This window comes from Pleurodeles waltl, chromosome 9 (assembly GCF_031143425.1).
Source record: "Pleurodeles waltl isolate 20211129_DDA chromosome 9, aPleWal1.hap1.20221129, whole genome shotgun sequence".
In the NCBI taxonomy this organism is placed as follows: domain Eukaryota; kingdom Metazoa; phylum Chordata; class Amphibia; order Caudata; family Salamandridae; genus Pleurodeles; species Pleurodeles waltl.
In genome coordinates this window covers 1,165,655,226-1,165,676,439 of record NC_090448.1, presented here as the reverse complement: position 1 = coordinate 1,165,676,439, position 21,214 = coordinate 1,165,655,226, and positions in this window count along the sequence as shown.

Genomic DNA, 21,214 nt, shown 5'->3' with positions numbered 1-21,214 from the left:
GGGCTTCTCTGATTACCCTCACAAAGGAAGAGGGAATCACCTTTTACCAGCTGAGCAGGGAGTCCATCATCCAGATGCATAACCTCATTGCACGCTGACTGCAGGTAGCAGTTAACAGGGTGACCAACATACCACCACTGACCAACCTCCTGGCTGTGCTATGTATGCTGGCTTTAGGTTCCTTCCAGACCACTGCACCACGAGTGGGAGGAGTGTTGCAGCCATCCTTCCCAGCATTCCTTCCCTCTGACCTGGATGCCATTATCCACCTCACACCTCACACCCCACCACATCCTCTTCCCTAACACCCAGAAACTTTAGCAAGAAATTAAACAGGGCTTCTACAGCATTGCTGGCTTTCCACATGTGCTGGGTGCCAGGGACTGCACACATGCACCTTGTTCCCCATGCTGCAACTGAACACTTGTACCGGAACAGGAAACATACCTACTCCATCAACATCCAGGCAATTGTTGACCATCGTGGTTTGATCCTCAAAGTAGTGGCCAAATACCCGAGCAGTGTACATGAGGCCTTTATCTTCCAGCAGCCTATCGCCAATCAGCGGTTCCAGGGTTCCAGTATGGACAATATGGAAATAGCCTGGTTGTAGGTGAGCAAACAGCAAGTACCTAATAGACACAATAGCAAATAGCTATGGAAGACACAATACACAGACCACTCTCTGCCTGCACAGGTAGGGACTGCATGATGAGGCCTGTCACACATACATGCACCATGCTTCAGTACAAATATGTGATGCAAATCACCCTGACATACAGGTAAAGACATCTCAACCCAATTTTGCACATGAAATCTGCCCAACCTCTGTGTGCAAGGGAGGTCTACCATGTACACTAGGGGATGTTCACTTACAATATACATGGGCCATCAGACGTGTCATGGCTCGCACATCAGGGACTAGGTGCCACATACATGAGGCCCTAGTGGGACACTGTACCACCAAAGTAACATTTATTTAACGCTCCGGCAGCACAGTGTGCCACTCTATATTTACAAGGCAATGCAAAGCCACCTTGTGTGGCTTTTCCTGGTCTTGTAAATATGAAACCCTTTCACCAATAACACTGCCTTAAAGGGGCGTTCCATGGGTGTTGGTTGGGGTGTACCCATGCAACATCCATGGAAGCCGAAGGAATCAGATGCATTTATATATTTCCAAGGCTGGGAATGTGTCTGATTCATATGCCTCCTCAGGGGTGGCGTAAGAGTGATGCAGCGGGGAGAAATATCCTCATGTCTCCCCGTTTTATGCTCTTCCTATGTGTGCTGCATCCTGAAGCACACATAGAAGAGGAAAGTACCTCTTGTGATGGTTTTATGTGCAGGAAGGTGTCCTGCACAAAAGCAATCAACCCCACCATGCAGGCACCCCAGCACCATGGTGCAAGGCTGCTGGTGTTGGCGCAAGGTATCAATTTGTGCACCGGCGCAGAGGAGAGGACAGAAAGGCACCATATCTTGTAGATAAGGCACATTTCTTCCCTTATCGGTGGAGCACAACCGTGCGCCGCCCTGTGCCATGGGCCCTGTAGATGAGGCCCTAGGTGCAAGATGACAAACCATGGCCCATGGGTAGGTGGCTTGTAATTGTACAATTGTATAATGTTATGGAAAATAATTCCCATTGCACATGTGTGAAGTGTAATGCTACACACTGACATCACTCACCATGCTTCTGAGGCTGCAGCCTTGGCTGGAAGCTGCTCCCGCATACACAAATTCCATCCTGAAAGCAAAGAAGAACACTTACAACCCCTGATGCAAGTGTGAATTTGTACCTTTTAGGCAACTTGTGTGTATGTTCAGTTGTATGGATCTCAAAATTGCAGGAGGCACCAAGTATTGTACACCAGTTCCCTTTCTCAGAAATGCAATACACTGCAGGAAGTCATGTAGCTGGTCTGCAGATGACCACTCACAAATCTGCTGGATACATGTGTTGTGTGCACAAATTGGGCACACTGCCATCACACATGTACACAATGTTCCCAACCCCGGACATGAAACCATGGATTGGGAAATGGCAACTGTCACATTATGTCACTTATTTGGGATGTGTGAGTGCATACTGTGTGGATTGAATCATGGCAACTGGCGTGGACAATGTATGACATTCAAAGGCATGGTCAAATGTAATGTAGGCCAACACCAACTTCTAGGGATGGCCATGGACCCATACGTGTGTCAGTGTCAGCCATGTCTGGCTTGTTGCCAACACCCTGGGCCGGTCCTCCAAAAAGATTTGCATCCACATTCTATCTCACCACACATCTAGGGGGTGATTCTAACCCCGGCGGTCTTAGACCGCCGGGGCCAGGGTCGGCGGGAGCACCGCCGACAGACCGGCGGTGCCCCGCAGGGCATTCTGACCGCGTCGCTTTGGCCGCGGTCAGTGCAGGAAAACCGGCGGTCTCCCACCGGTTTTCCGCTGCCCCTTGGAATCCTCCAAGGCGGCACAGCTTGCTGCGCCGCCGAGGGGATTCCGACCCCCCCTACCGCCATCCAGTTCCCGGCGGTCCGCCCGCCGGGAACCGGATGGCGGTAGGGGGGGTCGCAGGGCCCCTGGGGGCCCCTGCAGTGCCCATGCCACTGGCATGGGCACTGCAGGGGCCCCCGTAAGAGGGCCCCTAAATGTATTTCACTGTCTGCTGCGCAGACAGTGAAATACGCGACGGGTGCAACTGCACCCGTCGCACAGCTTCCACTCCGCCGGCTCGATTCCGAGCCGGCTTCATCGTGGAAGCCTCTTTCCCGCTGGGCTGGTGGGCGGCCTGAAGGCGGCCGCCCGCCAGCCCAGCGGGAATGTCAGAATTACCGCCGCGGTCTTTCGACCGCGGAACGGTAACCTGACGGCGGGACTTTGGCGGGCGGCCTCCGCCGCCCGCCAAGGTCAGGATGAGGGCCCTAGTGTGTACACAAAACGTTGAGTGGACAAGAGCGATGGGAATCTGCCACCACCAAACTCGGCTGCAGACATATAACAGTCAGGAAGTTGAATAGTGTGATGTATCTGTTCATGCACTGCATGTGACACCACATCCAGTGAGTGAACGGGCCTCTGGAAACAGCAGGACACTGGCAAGATTGACATGTCAAGTGGTCATAAATGGGAGAAGTGCATGACAATACCAGTATACATAACACACATGTGCAGGACTTATGCAAATACAGTAATCCAACACAATGGCACTGCTGCCATTTTTTATACATTTCAGCTGACCAAGGATATGGCATGCAGCAGTGGGTGATGACACCGTTTGGAAACCCACAAACTGAGGCGGAAAAGGCCTACAACAAGGCGCACAACCGCACAAGAAACATTGTTGAGCGGACCTTTGGCCTACTCAAGAGACGGTTTTGCTGCCTGGACATTTCTGGGGGGAGATTCTTGTATTCCCCCCGCCTGAGTCATTTGAAAGGCTTCAACAATGCACATGAGACATGTATATATGGTGCCATCACATATGTGTAGATGTCAGCCTGACCTACCAATGTATGTAATTCAGACATAACCAATGGCCTCCTTGAGTTGTTACAACCATAAGGCTTCTATGGGCATTTGCAAGTCATGTGTAATGTGCAATATTTAACCCTAGTGTTCATTGTGCAGCACTGACAGTGCTATCATGTTCTGTCTTGCTGGTGGACCCGAGAATTACACCACTGAAGAGGTAGAAAGCTTCCGCGACCCCAATGCTACCAGTGAGTGTCATCCTGTATGTGTAATGTCTAGTGCAAGGATTGTGTGTGATGTGGTATGCTCTGTGCAATTCCATGTGCAAAGTGTATGTATACAAAATCAAACTCCATATGCTGTACATGTATATGGACAGTAAGGTAAAGGGTGGGTCCAGTATGTGCATTTGCATCTGACTAATGAAAAGGAGGTTCCAATGGCTATCATTGAGGGCCAACAGGTTTGCTGGTATGACCAAAGGGCAATGACCACCGTGCTAGGATATGTGAACATATGTAGTAATAGATTAATAAATGTACATGGCAGGGCACAGTATACCTGAGAAAAACATTTCGGGGGTCATTCCGCCGGGGCCAGGGTCGGCGGGAGCACTGCCGACAGGCCGGCGGTGCCCCGCAGGGCATTCTGACCGCGGCAGCTTGGCCGCGGTCAGATCTGGAAAACCGGCGGTCTCCCGCCGGTTTTCCGATGCCCCTGAGAATCCTCCATGGCGGCGGAGCGCGCTCCGCCGCCATGGGGATTCTGACACCCCCTACCTCGAACAGGATGGCGGTAGGGGGTGCCGCGGGGCCCCTGGGGGCCCCTGCAGTGCCCATGCCAATGGCATGGGCACTGCAGGGGCCCCCGTAAGAGGGCCCCACAAAGTATTTCAGTGTGTGCTATGCAGACACTGAAATACGCGACGGGTGCCACTGCACCCGTCGCACCTTCCCACTCCGCCGGCTCAATTCTGAGCCGGCGTCCTCGTGGGAAGGGTGATTTGCCCTGGGCTGGCGGGCGGCCTTTTGGCGGTCGCCCGCCAGCCCAGGGCAAATCCCAAAATACCCTCAGCGGTCTTGCGACCGCGGAGCGGTATTTTGGAGGGGGGAACTCTGGCGGGCGGCCTCCGCCGCCCGCCAGGTTTAGAATCACCCCCTTCATGTGCATAGATAGGCTGTTGTTACTCAGGGTGCAATTTATGTCTGATTTATATGGCTAGCTCACACATGGTGTATGAGTCAAAACCCATTGATAACAGTAAGGACATGTCCCAGAAGTACAGGGTCCTACACATCTATGCGAGGTGTCAACAAGTGCTTCACAGAACATGTTCCTACTATATGTGCCACAAGAATATCACAATAAATTGTGTTCTTCCAGGACTTAGGACCATGTGAATATGACCCTAAGATCAGCAGGTCAGTGGTTATCCATAACACATTTGGAATTTCAGTTGAATTGTCTACTCATGTGATGCCCTATTCTCTGTTTTGTATGGATCAACATTGCTATCCTCTGCCAGCTTCACATATCTGGCAATGTGGGTTGGACCAGAGAAATGTCCGTACAACATTGTCATACGACATACCAATACCCAATCAAAGTTAAGATAGTGCTGGCCCTGATAGTCTACAGGATGTAATGTAAACAGGTTCATACTATGAACAGCATTAGCCACTGCCGTTTCATGATCCCTGTGCAAATGAGATGTAGGGCATGCATGCGCCCACCTATTAAATGGCTGTGCTGAGCGTGGTGTGCAGCAAGGTGACATGAATTCTGGACACAAATGCACAGGCAATGGGCTGCATAGTGAGACACATCCTGTTACTCTCGGAGTACACAAGAAGTCATGGCGCAGCCCACCATGGACTGACAAGAGGTGATCTGGGAGTGGTTTCATGCATCTCTGTGTGATGCAAGTGAGGTATCCACACTCTGTTCTCACATATGATACCTGGCACATGTAAATTCTATGTAGCAATGTTTCCAGATATGTTTCCATGCCATATCAGGCTCATAAGGTTGTGATACAAGTCATCTAACTTGGCTAATGCAAATGGATCCAAGGGCAATGGAGTATGCAGAAGGGACATTGATAATCAATGCAACATGATGAGTGTGTCATACCATGGTACAAAACAGCATTTGTCATAACCATACTCAATGAGGACATATTCAGGCGATGATGTCCCAATACTGGGCATTGCTATTGTACAACATTTTCCTAGCCTTGGTATCTTGACCACAATCATTATGGAGATTATGGTTATTATGTAGATGTATGTTCACTTTGACCTTCAAGACGTTATTGTGATTTGTGATGTGCAACATGTGTTGTCCACAGATAGTATTTATATGGCATGCTTGATAAAATAAACCTTTCTATGACGTGTATTGTTTATATTACACAGTGAACATGAGTCCATACCAGAAGAGAAAGTATGAACAGAAGGCAGACCGGTATCCACACATATGCCAGGGGTGGAAGACCTTGAAGAAGATGGGGCAGACATTTGAAAGAGAAAAAGCATCGGGGTCTTGGAGCGCCTTTCCCCAAGGGGCTCCCACATTGGAGAGAGCAACCAGTAGCAACGCTCAGGCCACAGACATGGGTGGGTCTGCAGGTGCAGGTCCAACCACCTCCACCAACACTATGACTGCCCCATCCACGTCTCATAACCAGTGCTTAATTTGAGCCTGTGGTTTCTGGTAGGGGGCACCAGCACTTATTTTTGAGGTTCGGCAGTTATTCTTCTACCTCAAGCATTTCCTGGGAGCAAAAGAGACATAAGGGAAAGACAGAGGAAGAGGAAAACTAACAAGCGTCTCAAAGGGAGAAAACTTCAAGAGTGAGCTGGAGGGGCAGGGAGTGGCTGTAAATGGACTGAAGAGTCCCGAGATGGCTTCAGGATTATACTGCCTCAGTGTTCTGCGCTCTCACATTTAATTGCAGCAGACATCTGTTTCAGAGGAGAGCTTTGGGCACCAGCACTTAAGCATTGACCATAACTCAGCACATGCACTTTCTGTAGACTTTCAGAAGGACATATGGAAGTAAGTGGCAGACCTAAAATACCGGGTATCCAGCCTGGAACACAAGACGGACATGATTCTTATGCCGCTCCGTGAAATCAAGCAAGCCGTCACCAAACCCTCAAAAGCAGGATGGTCTAAATGGATCCGTATATCCCTTCCCCATGTATATAGTCGTTTAATTGTTGGGGTTTTTAGATGTAAGTGTAGAGTAGGTTAGTTGTAGTACATGTTAGTTTTCATTATGGGTGGGTTCCTTTTTAGTGTTTTGTTTTATTAGGTGTTTTTAGTGGGGGTGAAGTTTTTAGGTATGTGTTAATAAAAAGTGAAAAACAAAACACTATGGCCCTCATTATAACCCTGGCGGTCGGTGATAAAGTGGCGGTAATACCGCCAACAGGCTGCAGGAATAACTGCAAAATTATGACCACGGCGGAAACTGCTCAGACAGCCACTTTAACACACCGACCGCCAGGGCGGAATCAACAGGCACCACAATGGTAACCGCCTACAGCCAGGCGGAAGACAATGTTGTGCCCTCTGTATTATGAGACACCAATTCGCCACCTTTTCCGGGGCAGTACCAATGACATCAAAAGCCTGGCGGAAACACTGCACAGAAGGGAAACAACTCACCTCTGGAGACTCGGGGAACAACCACGACGCCATGGAGCCCGAGTTGCATGTTTTCCCCATGCTCTTCGACATGCTGCTCCACTACGAACACCAATGACGGAGAAGACGACCACGGTGAGTACTGCCGCCTAGCACACAGGGGAGGAAAAAGAGAGTGACACACACACACGCAACACCCTCAACACCATACACACAAGCAGATGCAGTAACATAATATATTCACCCCGTACCCCTCAGGAATAATGCAAGGACAACTACACTAGAGTAAAAAGAGTGTAATAAGATAAATATAGTAGTAAAATGTGCATCCAAATCAAAAAGTATATACATATTCACAAATCAAGGGACACTGCCCAGTCCTCAATGTTCGTGGGCCACTGGGCCACATCACAAAGTCCAAGTCCCCACCTCACTCCTGCAGCAACACGGAGAGAACACTGCAGGGGATTCAGGTCGAAAATAGCCAGGCACCTCAGGGGGACTTGGAATTGGGGGGCACCTCAGCCGGCAGATGTTACAATGCCACTGGTTCTGGAGGGGGCAATATGCCCTGTGCTCTGTCCTGGGGAGTGCAAGGCCACAGTCTCTCAAGTAGGTGACTTGCCCACATGCCCTAGAGGGGCAACATGCCCTGTGCTCTGTCCTGGGGAGTGCAAGGCCACAGTCTCTCAAGTAGGTGACTTGCCCACATGCCCTAGAGGGGCAACATGCCCTGTGCTCTGTCCTGGGGAGTGCAAGGCAACAGTCTCTCAAGTGGGTGACTTGACCACATTCTCTGGAGGGGGCAACATGCCCTGTGCTCTGTCCTGGGGAGTGCAAGGCCACAGTCTGGGTAGGATGGGGTGAGTGGATATCTTCTCCACTGGTTCTGGAGGGGGCATCGTGCCCAGTGAGCTTCATCCTGGGGAGGATGGGGTGAGTGAATGTCATCTCCACTGGTTCTGTAGGGGGCATTGTGCCCTGTGACGCAGATTTGGGGAGTGCAAGGTCACAGTCTCTCAGCTGGGTGTCAGACCCACAGGATTTGCAGGGGCCAGGCCACACAACAGCCCATGGAGGCAGGACTACACACTGTCCGCCGGTGGTGACGGCTGCCCAGTGGTGGCAGTGGTGCTGCTGCTGGTGGAGCTGGTACTGGTGGTGGGAAGCTCAAGCCCATCCCATGCAGCCTCGGACGGCTGCCCACTGGGGCTGGTGGCGGTGCTGGTGGCAGTGCTGCATGTAGAGCTGGCAGTGGTGGGGGGAGGCTCCAGCCCATCCCCTGCAGCCTTGGACGGCTGCCCACTGGGGCTGGTGGTGGTGCTGCTTGTAGAGCTGGCAGTGGTGGGGGGAGACTCCTGCCCATCCCCTGCAGCCTTGGACGGCTGCCCACTGGGGCAGGTGGCGGTGCTGGTGGTGGTGCTGCTTTTGGATCTGGGAGTGGTGGGGGGAGGCTCCAGCCCATCCCCTGCAGGCTCGCATGGCTGCCCACTGGGGAAGGTGGCGGTGCTGGTAGTGGTGCTGGTAGTAGTGGGGGAGGCTCCAGCCCATCCCCTGCAGCCTTGGATGGCTGCACCAACATGGTTGGTGGTGGGGTTCTGACTGAGTCCCAGCACCAGGCCCCTTGTCTCTTCTGTCTGCTGTTCCAGGTCCCTTGCCCTTCTTTTCTGCAGCTGGGGCTGGCTCCTTGCCCTTCCTTCCTGCAGCTGGGGCTGGCTCCTTGCCCTACTTTTCTGCAGCTGGAGCTGGCTCCTTGCCCTTCCTTCCTGCAGCTGGGGCTGGCTCCTTGCCCTTCATTCCAGCAGCTGGGGCTGGCTCCTTGCCCTTCCTTTCTGCAGCTGGGGCTGGCTCCTTGCCCTTCCTTGAAGCACTTGGGGCAGGCACCCTTTCCATCTGGCTGGTGGCCGGGATCATTTCCCACCTGGAGTTGCTGGGGACACTACTGTGCCTGTGGACATGGGTGGCTGAGGTGCTTGCCTGGGTTTTGACCACCCTGGTCTGATGTGAGGGATGGGGGGAGGGCTAGGGAAGAGGTCAATGGTGGCGAGGAAAAGCTTCTTAGGGACAGTGGGGTGTGAAGAGGGAGATGGCTTGGGAGTGGAGGAAGAGGGAGTAGTGGTAGGAGGTGTCAGTCTGCTGTGTCTGGGTTCAGGTGCATGGGTTGGATGCTGTTGTGAGGTGGATGGCTGTTGGGTGTCTGAGTGGTGCGTTTGTGTACTTTGGGAGGAGGGGGCACAGACACAGTGGGAGAGGACACAGGGGATGTGTGCATGGATGTGGGGGTGGTGACTGCCAGTAAGGGGTGTGTACTGATAGATGTGCTGGTGATGGTGGTAGTGGATGAGGATGTAGTGCATGCAGGTGTGAATGGAGATGCGAGTAGGAGGGAGGTGGACAAGGAGGAAGAGGGGGCCTACAGGGGAGGCAGTGGATGTTGGTATGTCTGCTTCTGGATGGTGTTTGTGTGAGTGCCTGTGGAATGAAGTGTGGTGCTTGTGTTCGCCATGTCCACTCTTGTGTGTTGTCCTGGGTGCCTGCTCATCTGACTGTGTGCTTGGGATAGGTTGGGGTTGAGGGGAATGGGATTGGGAAGAGGAAGTTGGAGGGGGAGGGTGGCAACAGGGACAATAGCTGCCATCATAGAGGAGGCCAGAGCCTGGATTGATCTCTGTTGGGCCGCCAAGCCAGTGTGAATGCCCTCCATAAATGCATTAGACTGTTGCATTTGGGCTGCCAGCCCCTGGATGGCATTCACAATGGTTGACTGCCCAACAGAGGTGGATTGCAGGAGGTCAATAGCCTCCTCACTCAGGGCAGCAGGGCTAACTGGGGCAGGGCCTGAGGTGCCTGGGGCGAAGAGATGCCCACCCTCCTGGGTGAGCGGGCACAGGAAACTCACTGAGGGGCTGCTGGGAGGAAGGTGCTGGTACAGGGAGTGGCGGCTGTACCTGTAGCTGGGGTGGGCACAGAGGTGTCCACCACCACTAGGGAGTTTCCATCAGATGAGGTGTCTGTGTCCAAACTGTCCCCTCCAGTCCCCGCCGTGGTGTTCCCCTCGCCCTCCGTCTCATTGGTGCCCTCACCGTCGGTGGATTCAGCCTCCTGGGTCCTGTAGGATGCAGCTCCCTCCGTCACCGGTGCCTCTGCTCCTCCGCCAGATGGGACAGGACAGGGTGATAAAACAAAAAGGGGGGGGAGAGACAAAGGATACACTTGGTCAATGGCAGCAACAACACCACCGTTGGCGTAAACAACACACTCACGCACAGGTAACAGCCCTACGCATTAGGCAATGCACTACCAGTAACAATGCAAATTGCAGCATACCTGAGACCCACAGACCCCTGCCCAGTAATGGATGCCTACTAGCTTGGTTGGAGGACTTTCACATCAGAACCCTGCCGAACATGGGACCTACTCTGCAATGCCAGGCCTCGCCTAGGGGCACCCACAGGGCCTACACCCCCCACCCGGATACCACCCCACCGGGCATAAATTGTAAATTAGGGCACTGTACTCACTCCCTTGTGGCAGCTGTGATGCCCCCAAGCACCCATCTAGCTCTGGATAGGCCACCGCCAGTATGCGGGCCATCAGGGAGGTCAGTGTTCGACGGGCACCCCTTCCTCGTCGGGAGGTCATCCCCAGCGGGGCCTCCGCCATCTTCCATGCCCATCGTCTCAGGACCTCCCACCGTTTCTGACAGTGGGTGCTATGCCTGCTGTAGACCCCCAGGGTCCGCACGTCCTTGGCGATGGCACGCCATATACCCTTCTTTTGATGGGCGCTGACCTGCAGGGAAATAGACACAGGGAAAGGTATTAGTCTGACCGTCCTGCCTATTACACTTATGGCCCACCATGCCCCTTCCCATCCCCATTAGCACAGACATGGCCCAGCATACATGCTGCACGCTGCCCAGGGCCTATCCACCAACCCCCCCCCCCACATGAGGCCTACACACACAGCACTCCATGCATTCACGCCCCATGCATTGTACTCACGGTGTACTCACCTGTTGGTCTGGAGGCCCATACAGCAGTCGGTACTGGGGTAGGACCCCATCCACCAGTTGCTCCAACTCCACTGAGGTGAAGGCAGGGGCCCTTTCCCCAGTAGTGCCAGACACAGGTCACAGCAGCACTTGCAGTGTAGGTCCTCTCCTGTTGAAGGTCAGATAGTAAGTGAGTGAACAGATAGAAAATGGCGGTCACGTCGGTGGCTGTGCATACCCTCACTGCCAGCGTACATCACCATTGGCCACTGTACCCCATAGAGCACAATGATAACCAATGAGGAGTTACACAGCGGTTCTCGACCGCCTCCTGCAATGGCACACAACGTCAGTGGAATTACCTAATTTCCACCTGTCCCTCCATACAGGACAGGGTGTGCCATTTCAGGGGGGGTGGTGCAGGCCATGGATCCTAACTGTGTCACAGTACACAATTTCACTATTTGGACATATCCCACCAAAATAATGTTACAATCACAATATGCATTGAATTGTTATTGTTGGAATGTACAGATAATGACCAGCCGCTCACTCTTTTGCACCATAGATTGCAACCGCTGCGGATGAATAGGAGATGGAGACATACCCCCGTGTACAGACCCCTGGTGGACTTGGCAACAATGGAGGACATGCACATTATCCTCACCTATAGACTTGACAGGGCCACAATCACAGAGCTGTGTGCCCAATTGGAGCCTGACCTAATATCTGCTATCTGTCACCCCACCGGGATCCCCCTGTTGTGCAAGTGCTATCAGTGCTCCATTTCCTGGCAACTGGGTCTTTCCAAGTAACAGTGGGCTTAGCAGCAGGAATGTCACAGCCAGTGTTCTCAATAGTGCTGACCATATTGTTGTCTGCCCTGATTCAACACATGTGCAGCTACATTGCATTAACCCAGGTTGAGTATTTGGCCACAGTGAAAACTGACTTCTATGCAATGGGACATATCCCCAACATCATTGGGGCAATAGATGGAACACATATTGCATTTGTACCCCTCCTCGGCGAAATGAACAGGTGTTCAGAAATCAAAAAAGTTTTCACTCCATGAATGTCCAGATGGAGTGCCTGGCGGACCAGTACATCTCCTACGTCAATGCAAAGAATCCTGGGTCTGTGCATGATGCCTTCATCCTGAGGAATAGCAGAATCCCAAATGTGATGGCCCAACTCCAGAGGCACAGGGTGTGGCTAATAGGTGAGCCCTGGTTCCCGCCCAGTGGATGTTGGTGTATGGGTATGGTGTGGGCCCTAAGGGTGAGTGTGTGGCCAACAGTTGTCCCTCGATATTTGCAGGTGACTCTGGTTCAAGGGGACATAGGAAGGGGAGCAATGGCAGTTTAAGGGGGACAGGGTGACAGAGTGGGACACAAGGGTGACAATCAGGAGAGTCTTATTTCCTGGTGGGGGTCTTGGCAATAGTCTCTGGCTTCTGCCTGGATCGCAGGAACCGTTTACGGAGTGGTTCTCCTTCTGCAGGGGGAGGGGTGCTGGTGGCCTGTTGGCCATGTGGCGGGGACTCCTGTCCACAAGCGGCAGCAGGTGGAGGGCTGTTCAGTAGTTCGGCTAGTGTCAAGGGCCCGGTGGTGTGCCACTGCCTCCCTCATACTGTTGGCCATGTCTGCCAGCACACCTGCAATGGAGACCAGGGTGTTGTTGATGGCCTTCAAGTCATCCCTGATTCCCAGGTACTGTCCCTCCTGAAGCCACGTGTTCTCCTACAACTTGTCCAGGATCTGTCCCAGCGTATCCTGGGACTGTTGGTATGCTCCCAGGATCGCGGTGAGTGCCTACTGGAGGGTCGGTTCCCTGTGCCTGTCCTCCCCCTGTCGCACAGCAGTCCTGCCAGCTTCCCTGTAGTCCTGTGCCTCTGTCCCCTGAACCGTGTGCCCACTGGCACTGAACCCAGGTCCCTGATTGTCCTGTGTTTGTGGGGTGGCCTGGGGCCCTGTAGTGGTGGACGCACTGCTGATTGACGTGTCCTGGGTACAGAGGTATGGGCCCGCTGGGTGGGTGCTGTGGTGGTGTTTCCTGAGGGGGGAGGCTCTGTGGTGGGGTGAGAGTGTGCCTGGGTAACCGACTGTCCGGAGGTTCCTGATGGGCCGGGTGGGTCATCCACATCTGGGCAACCAGAGCTGCTGTCATCACTGTGGGCCTCTTATATGGGGGGACTGAATGATGCTGGCACCTCTTCGCTGGTGAAATTGGGTGGGTTACCTGTGGGGATGTAAATGCAGTGTTATTGTTTCTGCGTGTGACATATTGTGCATGGCTGTGTTGCCCTCTATGGTTGTTATTGCCCTGGCAGCTTTGCCTTGTGTGAGTTGTTATTTGGTGGTCTAGGTGATTGTCTCTAGTGTGCATGCTGTGGTGATAGGTATCCATGCAGGTCTGTGAGGGGTGTCCATGTATTGGTGTTGCATGCAGGGCTTGGCATTGGGATGAGTGGGTTGTGATGGTGGTGTGTGTGGGAGGTGGTGGAGTGATGGGTGTGGGGGTGAGGGTGGGGGCATGTGATGGCATGCAGGTAGGGGGGTGATAGTAATAGGGAAGTGACTTACCAGAGTCCAGTCCTCCTCCTACTCCTGCCAGGCCCTCAGGATGCATGACTGCCAAGGCTTGCTCCTCCCATGTTGTTAGTTGTGGGGGAGGAGGTGGGTGTCTACCGCCAGTCCCCTGTACAGTGAGTTGGTGTCATGCTGCTATGGAACGCACGTTCCCCCGTAGGTCGTTCCACCTCTTCCTGATGTCATCCCTTGTTCTGGGGTGCTGTCCCACGGCGTTGACCCTGTCCACAATTCTCTGCCATAGATCCATCTTCCTAGCAATGGATATCTGCTGCACCAGTGATCCAAATAGCTGTGGCTCTACCTGGATGATTTCCCCCACCATGACCCTTAGCTCCTCCTCAGAGAACCTGGCGTGTCGTTGTGGTGCCATGATTGTGGTGTAAGTGGTGTGGGTGAGGGTGTGTAGGGTGATGTGTTGGGGTGTGTGTTGTGAGGTGCATGGGTGGTGTATAGGTGATGGTGGTATGTGGCTCTGGTTGTGTAAGTGCTCTTGCTGTCTCTCTGCTGGTAGTCATAAAGGGTTGTGGGCAATGTGGGTGCGTGTTTTATAGTGGTGTGGGTGTGGTGTTGTATGTGTGTCAGGTGTGTGTAGTTGACCAATGTAGTGTTGTTTTGTATGTGTGTGTGTATTTTGAGCGCGCAGTATGTACTGCCAATGGTTTACCGCCATTGAATGTCCGCCGTGGTGATTCGTTGGTCATAATGTTGTGGGCGTTGTTCTGTTGGCGTAACGGTGTGGGTTTGGATCACTGACCTTTGGGCTGGCGGACTTGTGTGTGTGGCTGTATAGTGACAGATTGGTATGTGTGTGTCATAATATGGTTGGTGGATATCTGCTGTGGTATGTTGGCGGGAGTCGGCATGGCGGTAAGTGTGATTTACCGCCAATGTCATAATGAGGGCCTATATATTTAAAACAATTACAAAAAATGTATCTTTGTTTAGGCCTAGATGTTTATTTAGTTAATGTATAGCTGTAGGTACTGTTGTCTACAGATGTGTTTTAAGGGTGGTGGGGGGCTTGATGTTTATCATGTGGCATTAAATGTATTGGATAAATTAGGTTAAGTTAAGATAGTTGCAGGTATAAATTAGTATAAGGCAGTGTAGGTTAGATTAGTATAGTTAGGTTAAGTAGTTTAGGTAGTTTTAGTGAAATATTTATAGCATTATTAAATTCTGTTGTTTCCTACATTATGGTCTCCATCATGATTTACCGCTTAGGAGTTGGCATGTCTGCACAGGTTACATTAGGTACATGTCACTGGCTTTGCAAGCCGTATTTGCCAACATATGTGACTAGGTGAATTCCCTATGGGCAAATACCTATCAGGTTGGCAATGGGATCACATCAGCTATCTACAATCATCGTTGAGCAATGTACATGACAATCTGGATGTGATTGGATACACATCCCAAAACAGGTATTCATATGTAGTTACTCTGTGTTGGTGAGTCATGGTACAGGCATTGTTTGAATGTTGTTGTTATTGCACTCACCTTAAGTCTAGTATTTGTTACTCACACACCCATGCCTGACACTCACAGGCTCACACTTGCTTCATTTGGCTGTGATATAAGTGTAGAATTGTTGCTGCTATCCTTACTTAGCTGTCATAATGACTGCATCATATCTCTTCCATTACATGCTTGGGAGCGTTAGGAACTGCTCGATAGTCAAAATACATAGCACATTCATCACTTATGTACACCCAGTCTGTGTGGCTTTGCCTCTGACTCCAATCCACACATATCCCTTCGGTAAGTAGTCAGTGTATTTGCTTCATACAATGCAACATGTTCATTTTGGTCCAGCTTCAGACACGCATACAACACAAAGGTTGTAGTAAGTGATTTTTTTTACATGTGTACATTTTAGAGATGTACGGGATGTACATTTAATGAAACAGCATCCCCAACAGATGTATGAAGCCTTTGGAAGTCCAGACAGAGTCCATGAAGGGGAACATGTCTTGGAACATGTGTGGGAAAGGAGTGCTTTAGTGAGGAGGAGGACCACATTGCCATTAGAGAAGATTGGCCACAATCACAGTCCATATGTGAGAGGTCAACAGTGGGAGAGTCAAATTGGGGAAAGTGCCAGTTGTTTTGACACTGGCATGATCTTAAGCTGAGAGCAAATGAGAAAGGGGACTTCTGCCACAGATAAATGCTACCAGGCAGTTTTCCTTGTGAAAGATGTTCCTTCCACATCTTCATCCTCTGCTTTATGTGGTGCCTCCCTTGACAGGTGTTGTAGGTGATGAAGTAGAGGGAGGCACACACACATCAGGGGCTGATGATGTGGATCCAGAGTCCACAGCTACTTTCATCTGTGGCAACACATGAGGCAGCACAGCAGCAAAGAGGATCTGCAGGCTCTGCAACACAGAAGCAACATCACAGTGGTAGGCACCCAAGCTGGCAATGAGGGAGTCCTGATTCCTCTCAATGGACTACAAGACATTTTGGGGGTCATTACAACATTGGCGGTAAAAGCCGCTTACCGCCGTGCAGAAGACCGCCAACACACCGCCGCGGAATTCCGCCACAGCCATTATGACCCACATCTCGGAATCCGCCAAAATTCAGACACTCACACAAGTCCGCCACACCAAAGGTCAGTGATAAACTGGCGAAAACAAATCCTCCACCGTCCTGCCAACAGAAAAAAACGCCCACACTATCACGACACACGAATCCACCCGGCGGTCTTTCAACCGCGGTATTCCATTGGCGGTACACACTGCTGCGCTCAAAATACACACACATCTCCAAAACACAGCCACATTGGACAATTCGAAATACACACACCTGATACACATACACACACCACTCCCACACACCCATTACAATATAAAACACACACCCACATCACCCACAAACCACTACGACCAAAAATCACGAACGAAGGCCAGAGAGAGACACCACCATCAACAAACTAGCATCCACAGGCACACAACACCATCACCCACACAACTTCCACGCACCTCACACAACACACCACTACATATCACCACACTTATCACCACACACACCACCCCACACATCACCTACACCACCCCATGGCACGGCAAAGACAGCCCAGGTTCTCGGAGGAGGATCTCAGGGTCATGGTGGAGGAAATCGTCCGGGTAAAGACACAGCTATTTGGATCCCAGGTGCAGCACACCTCAATTGCAAGGAAGATGGAGCTATGGGGAAGAATAGTCGACAGGGTCAACGCAGTGGGACAACACCCAAGAAATCGGGAGGACATCAGGAAGAGGTGGAACGACTTACGGGGGAAGGTGCGTTCCGTGGTCTCAAGACACCACCAGGTGGTTCAGCGGACTGGCGGCGGACCCCCACCTCCCCACCCACAACTAACAACATGGGAGGAGCAGGTCTTGGCGATTCTGCATCCTTTCAAACTCTGGCCTCAGCACTGATGGCAGCCATTGTCCCTGTGTCTAGCCTCCCCCCTCCAACTTCCTCCACCCAGACCGAATCCCCTGTACCTCTGCCTATCCCAAGCACACCATCAGACCAGCCTGCACACACCTCACCACACAAGGGAAGCTCAGGCAAACATAAGCACCACACATCCCACAGGTACTCACGCAAGCATCACACACATACAGACACACCAACATCCACTGCCTCCACTGTGTCCCCCTCCTCCTCGTCTCCCTCCTCCCTCCCAGTCTCGTCTACACTCACACCTGCATGCACTACCTCTACAGCCACTACATCCCTCACCAGCACACCCACCAGCACACCCCGCTCACGTGCAGTCACCACCCCCACTACCATACACACGTCCCCTGTGTCCTCTCCCAGTGTGTCTGTGACGCCCCTTCCGAAGATACACAAATGAAGGCACACACCCACCCAACAGCCATCCACCTCACGACAGCCTCCAGCGCATGCACCTGCACCCAAAGCCACCAAACGTAGACCTCCCTACAACCACCACCTCTTCCTCCACTCCCAAACCCCCTCCAGCTACCCATCCCAGTGTGTCCAAACAACTTTTCCTGTCCAGCCTTGACCTATTTCCCCCCCCCATCCAACTCATAGGTCCCAAAGTAGCACCTCAGCCACAACATCTCCGGGACCAGTGGTGCCTGTTGTCACAGGTATGTGGAGTGCACCGGCCACCAGGACAGCCAGTGTGGCACGGAGCCACAGCACAGCCAGTCCCCCCCTGTGAAGCACCAGAAGTTGGCCAGTGCCCGGCGGGAGAGGGGGAAGGCTCCAGCCACCCAAGCCACTCCCAGGGGTCCAGGTGGGAGTGTGGACTCAGCTATGATTCCTCCCAAGGTGGGGAAGGGCCACAAGAAACCCGGCAAGTCTGGGAGGAGCAGCACAGCGGCGAAGACCGCCATCATCCCCGCTGCCCAGGAGGGCCCCGCCAGCCCCATCCTCGCTGCCCAGGAGGCCACCGCCAGCCCCATCCTCGCTGCCCAGGAGGCCACCGCCAGCCCCATCCTCGCTGCCCAGGAGGCCACCGCCAGCCCCATCCTCGCTCCCCAGGAGGGCCCGCCAGCCACAGCCCTGCTGCCCAGGAGGGCCCCACCAGCCACAGCCCAGCTGCCCAGGAGGGCCCCGCCAGCCACAGCCCAGCTGCCCAATAAAGGACCGCCAGCCACAGCCCAGCTGGGCAATGAAGGACTGCCAACTCAAGAACCGCTGAACAGGGCACTGCCAAATCAAGCACCGCTGAACAGGGCACCGCCAAATCAAGCACCGCTGAACAGGGCACCGCCAACTCAAGCACCGCTGAACAGGGCACTGCCAAATCAAGCACCGCTGAACAGGGCACCGCCAACTCAAGCACCGCTGAACAGGGCACCGCCAACTCAAGCACCGCTGAACAGGGCACCGCCAAATCAAGCACCGCTGAACAGGGCACCGCCAACTCAAGTACCGCTGAACAGGGCACCGCCAAATCAAGCACCGCTAGCACATGAGCGGCAGGGGCACTGACGCAACTGGGACCATCACGGGGTGCGTGATGCACTCTGGGCACCAGTCCCCCTCCAGAACCAGTGGAGACATGCATCCACTACCTCTGTCCTTCACAGGATGAAGCACTCTTTATCACCAGTCCCCCTCCAGAACCAGTGGAGACATGCATCCACTACCTCTGTCCTTCACAGGATGAAGCACTCTGGGCACCAGTCCCCCTCCAGAACCAGTGGAGACATGCATCCACTACCCCTGTCCTTCACAGGATGAAGCGCTCTGGGCACCAGTCCCCCTCCAGAACCAGTGGAGACTGTTATCCACTTGAGAGACTGTGGCTTTGCACTCCCCAGGATAATGCAGTGGGCAAGCCACCCACTGTAGAGACTTTAGAGACTGTGGCTTTGCACTCCCCAGGATAATGCAGTGGGCAAGCCACCCACTGTAGAGACTTGAGAGACTGTGGATTTGCACTCCCCAGGATAATGCAGTGGGCAAACCACCCACTGTAGAGACTTGAGAGACTGTGGCTTTGCACTCCCCAGGACTGAACAGTGGGCAAACCACCCACTGTATGGACTTGAGAGACTGTGGCTTTGCACTCCCCAGGATTGAACAGTGGGCAAACTACCCACTGTATGGACTTGAGAGACTGTGGCTTTGCCCTCCCCAGGATACATCAATGGGCATGGAGCCCCCTCGTGGATCTGGCGTCCACGGACTATAAATGGTGCAATATCTGGACTACTAATCTTGGTGTATATTTTGTCAATAGTGTATATATGTATATTTTTGCGTACTGTATTTTAATATATTACAATGGTTACACTCATTTCCCCTGGTCTTTGCATTCTTCCGGGGGGGGGGTGTAACTATAATGTATAGATATGTATTAGTGTGTGTGTTGTAGTGGGTGAGGGTGGGGGTGTTGCATGAGTGTGTCCCTGTTATTTGCCTTCCCCCTCCCCTGTGTCGTAGGTGCAGTACTCACCGTGGTCTTCGCCGCCTGCGTTGGTGCTCCTGGTACAGGAGCAGGAAGGCTATTGCAGGTAGGATTTGGAGTTCCGGGTCCATGGTGTCGTCGTTCCTCGTGGAGTGTGTAGAAGTGAGCGTTTTCCCTTCGAAATTCCTGTTTCTGCCGTGTTTTTATCCGCAGTGAATCCGCCCCGGAAAAGGTGGCGGATTGGCCTGTCATAATAGTGTGGGCGGTACATTGTCCTCCGCCTGTCTGTTGGCGGTGACCGCCGCGCTGTTTGTTTGTACCGCCGTGGCAGTCGGAGTGTTAAAGTGGCTGTCTTTGTTGGCGGTTTCCACCACGGTCGTAATTCCAATTTTTTTACCGCCGGCCTGTTGGTGGTTTTACTGCCGCTTTAACACCGTCCGCCAGGGTTGTAATGACCACCTTTGCATTGCCACAGCCTGTTGTCAACCTCGCTAGTGCCACTTTGGCTGGACATTTGCTCATGCCTCTGTCTCTTGACACCAGTGATGTCAGCCAGGGACTCCTGGAGGCCACGAAGCCGAGAGCAGGTGCATCATATGGAAGCTGAGTTGTCCTTATTTGGACAGAGGCACCTATGGACTGCCTCTAGGGTACCCGCTACAGTCTCCATCCCCACCCGCACCTGATCTGCCAGCTCCCGCTGGACTCCTAACGCGGGTTGTTGGAATCTAAGTGCTGGGTCCTGGGAGTCCAGGGCTCTGGGTGGGTTGGCATGTGGTGTATGTTGGATGTAGGGTGGATCATCTGGAGACCCCACAATGCTGTCTAGCCTACTTGCGACTGGAGATGGTGTATGGATGGCAGCCAGGATTTACTGGAGGGGATCTGAATGTATTGTTTGCAGCTGGCCATCCACATCATTGGAGAAGTCCAGGACAGGCAACTGGCCAGAAGGTATGGTGTCTTCCTCTGCAATGAAATGGAGGTAAGTTAATGTTGATAATCAGCTTTGCAATGAAGGTTTCCAAGGATGCACTTTCAACACCTCATTTTCAGGGCCCTAGTAGCACACTGCACAACTAGACTGTCATTGTATTTGATGCTTTGGTGGCACAGTATGCAGGACCCTAATTTACAAGGCCACATCAACTTCTATAGCTTGTCATGGCCCTGTAAATGTGTACCCCTTTCACGTATTACACTGCATAAAAGGTGAGTTCCATGGATTTTGCTGTGGATGTTCCCCCGCAACTCCCATGAAATCCAAAGGAATGTGATGCATTCCCAGATTCAGCTATCTGGAAATGCATCAGATTCTTACACAACCTCATGGCTGGCATTGAAGTGGTGCAATGGAGATAACTGGCATGTTAGTCCTCTGTTGCGCCTACTTCAATGTGTGCTGCATTCTGCAATACCAATAGAAAGTGGAAGACGCCATTCATGATTGTTCAAGTTTAGGAAAATGTCCCATGCAGTACATGAGCAATCTTCCCTGCAACGCAGGCACCTCTGCACCATGGTGCAAGGGTGCCTGTGTTGGCACTAGGAAGCAATTACTGCACCATTGCTGAGGAAAGTACAGAGATGCATTGCATTTT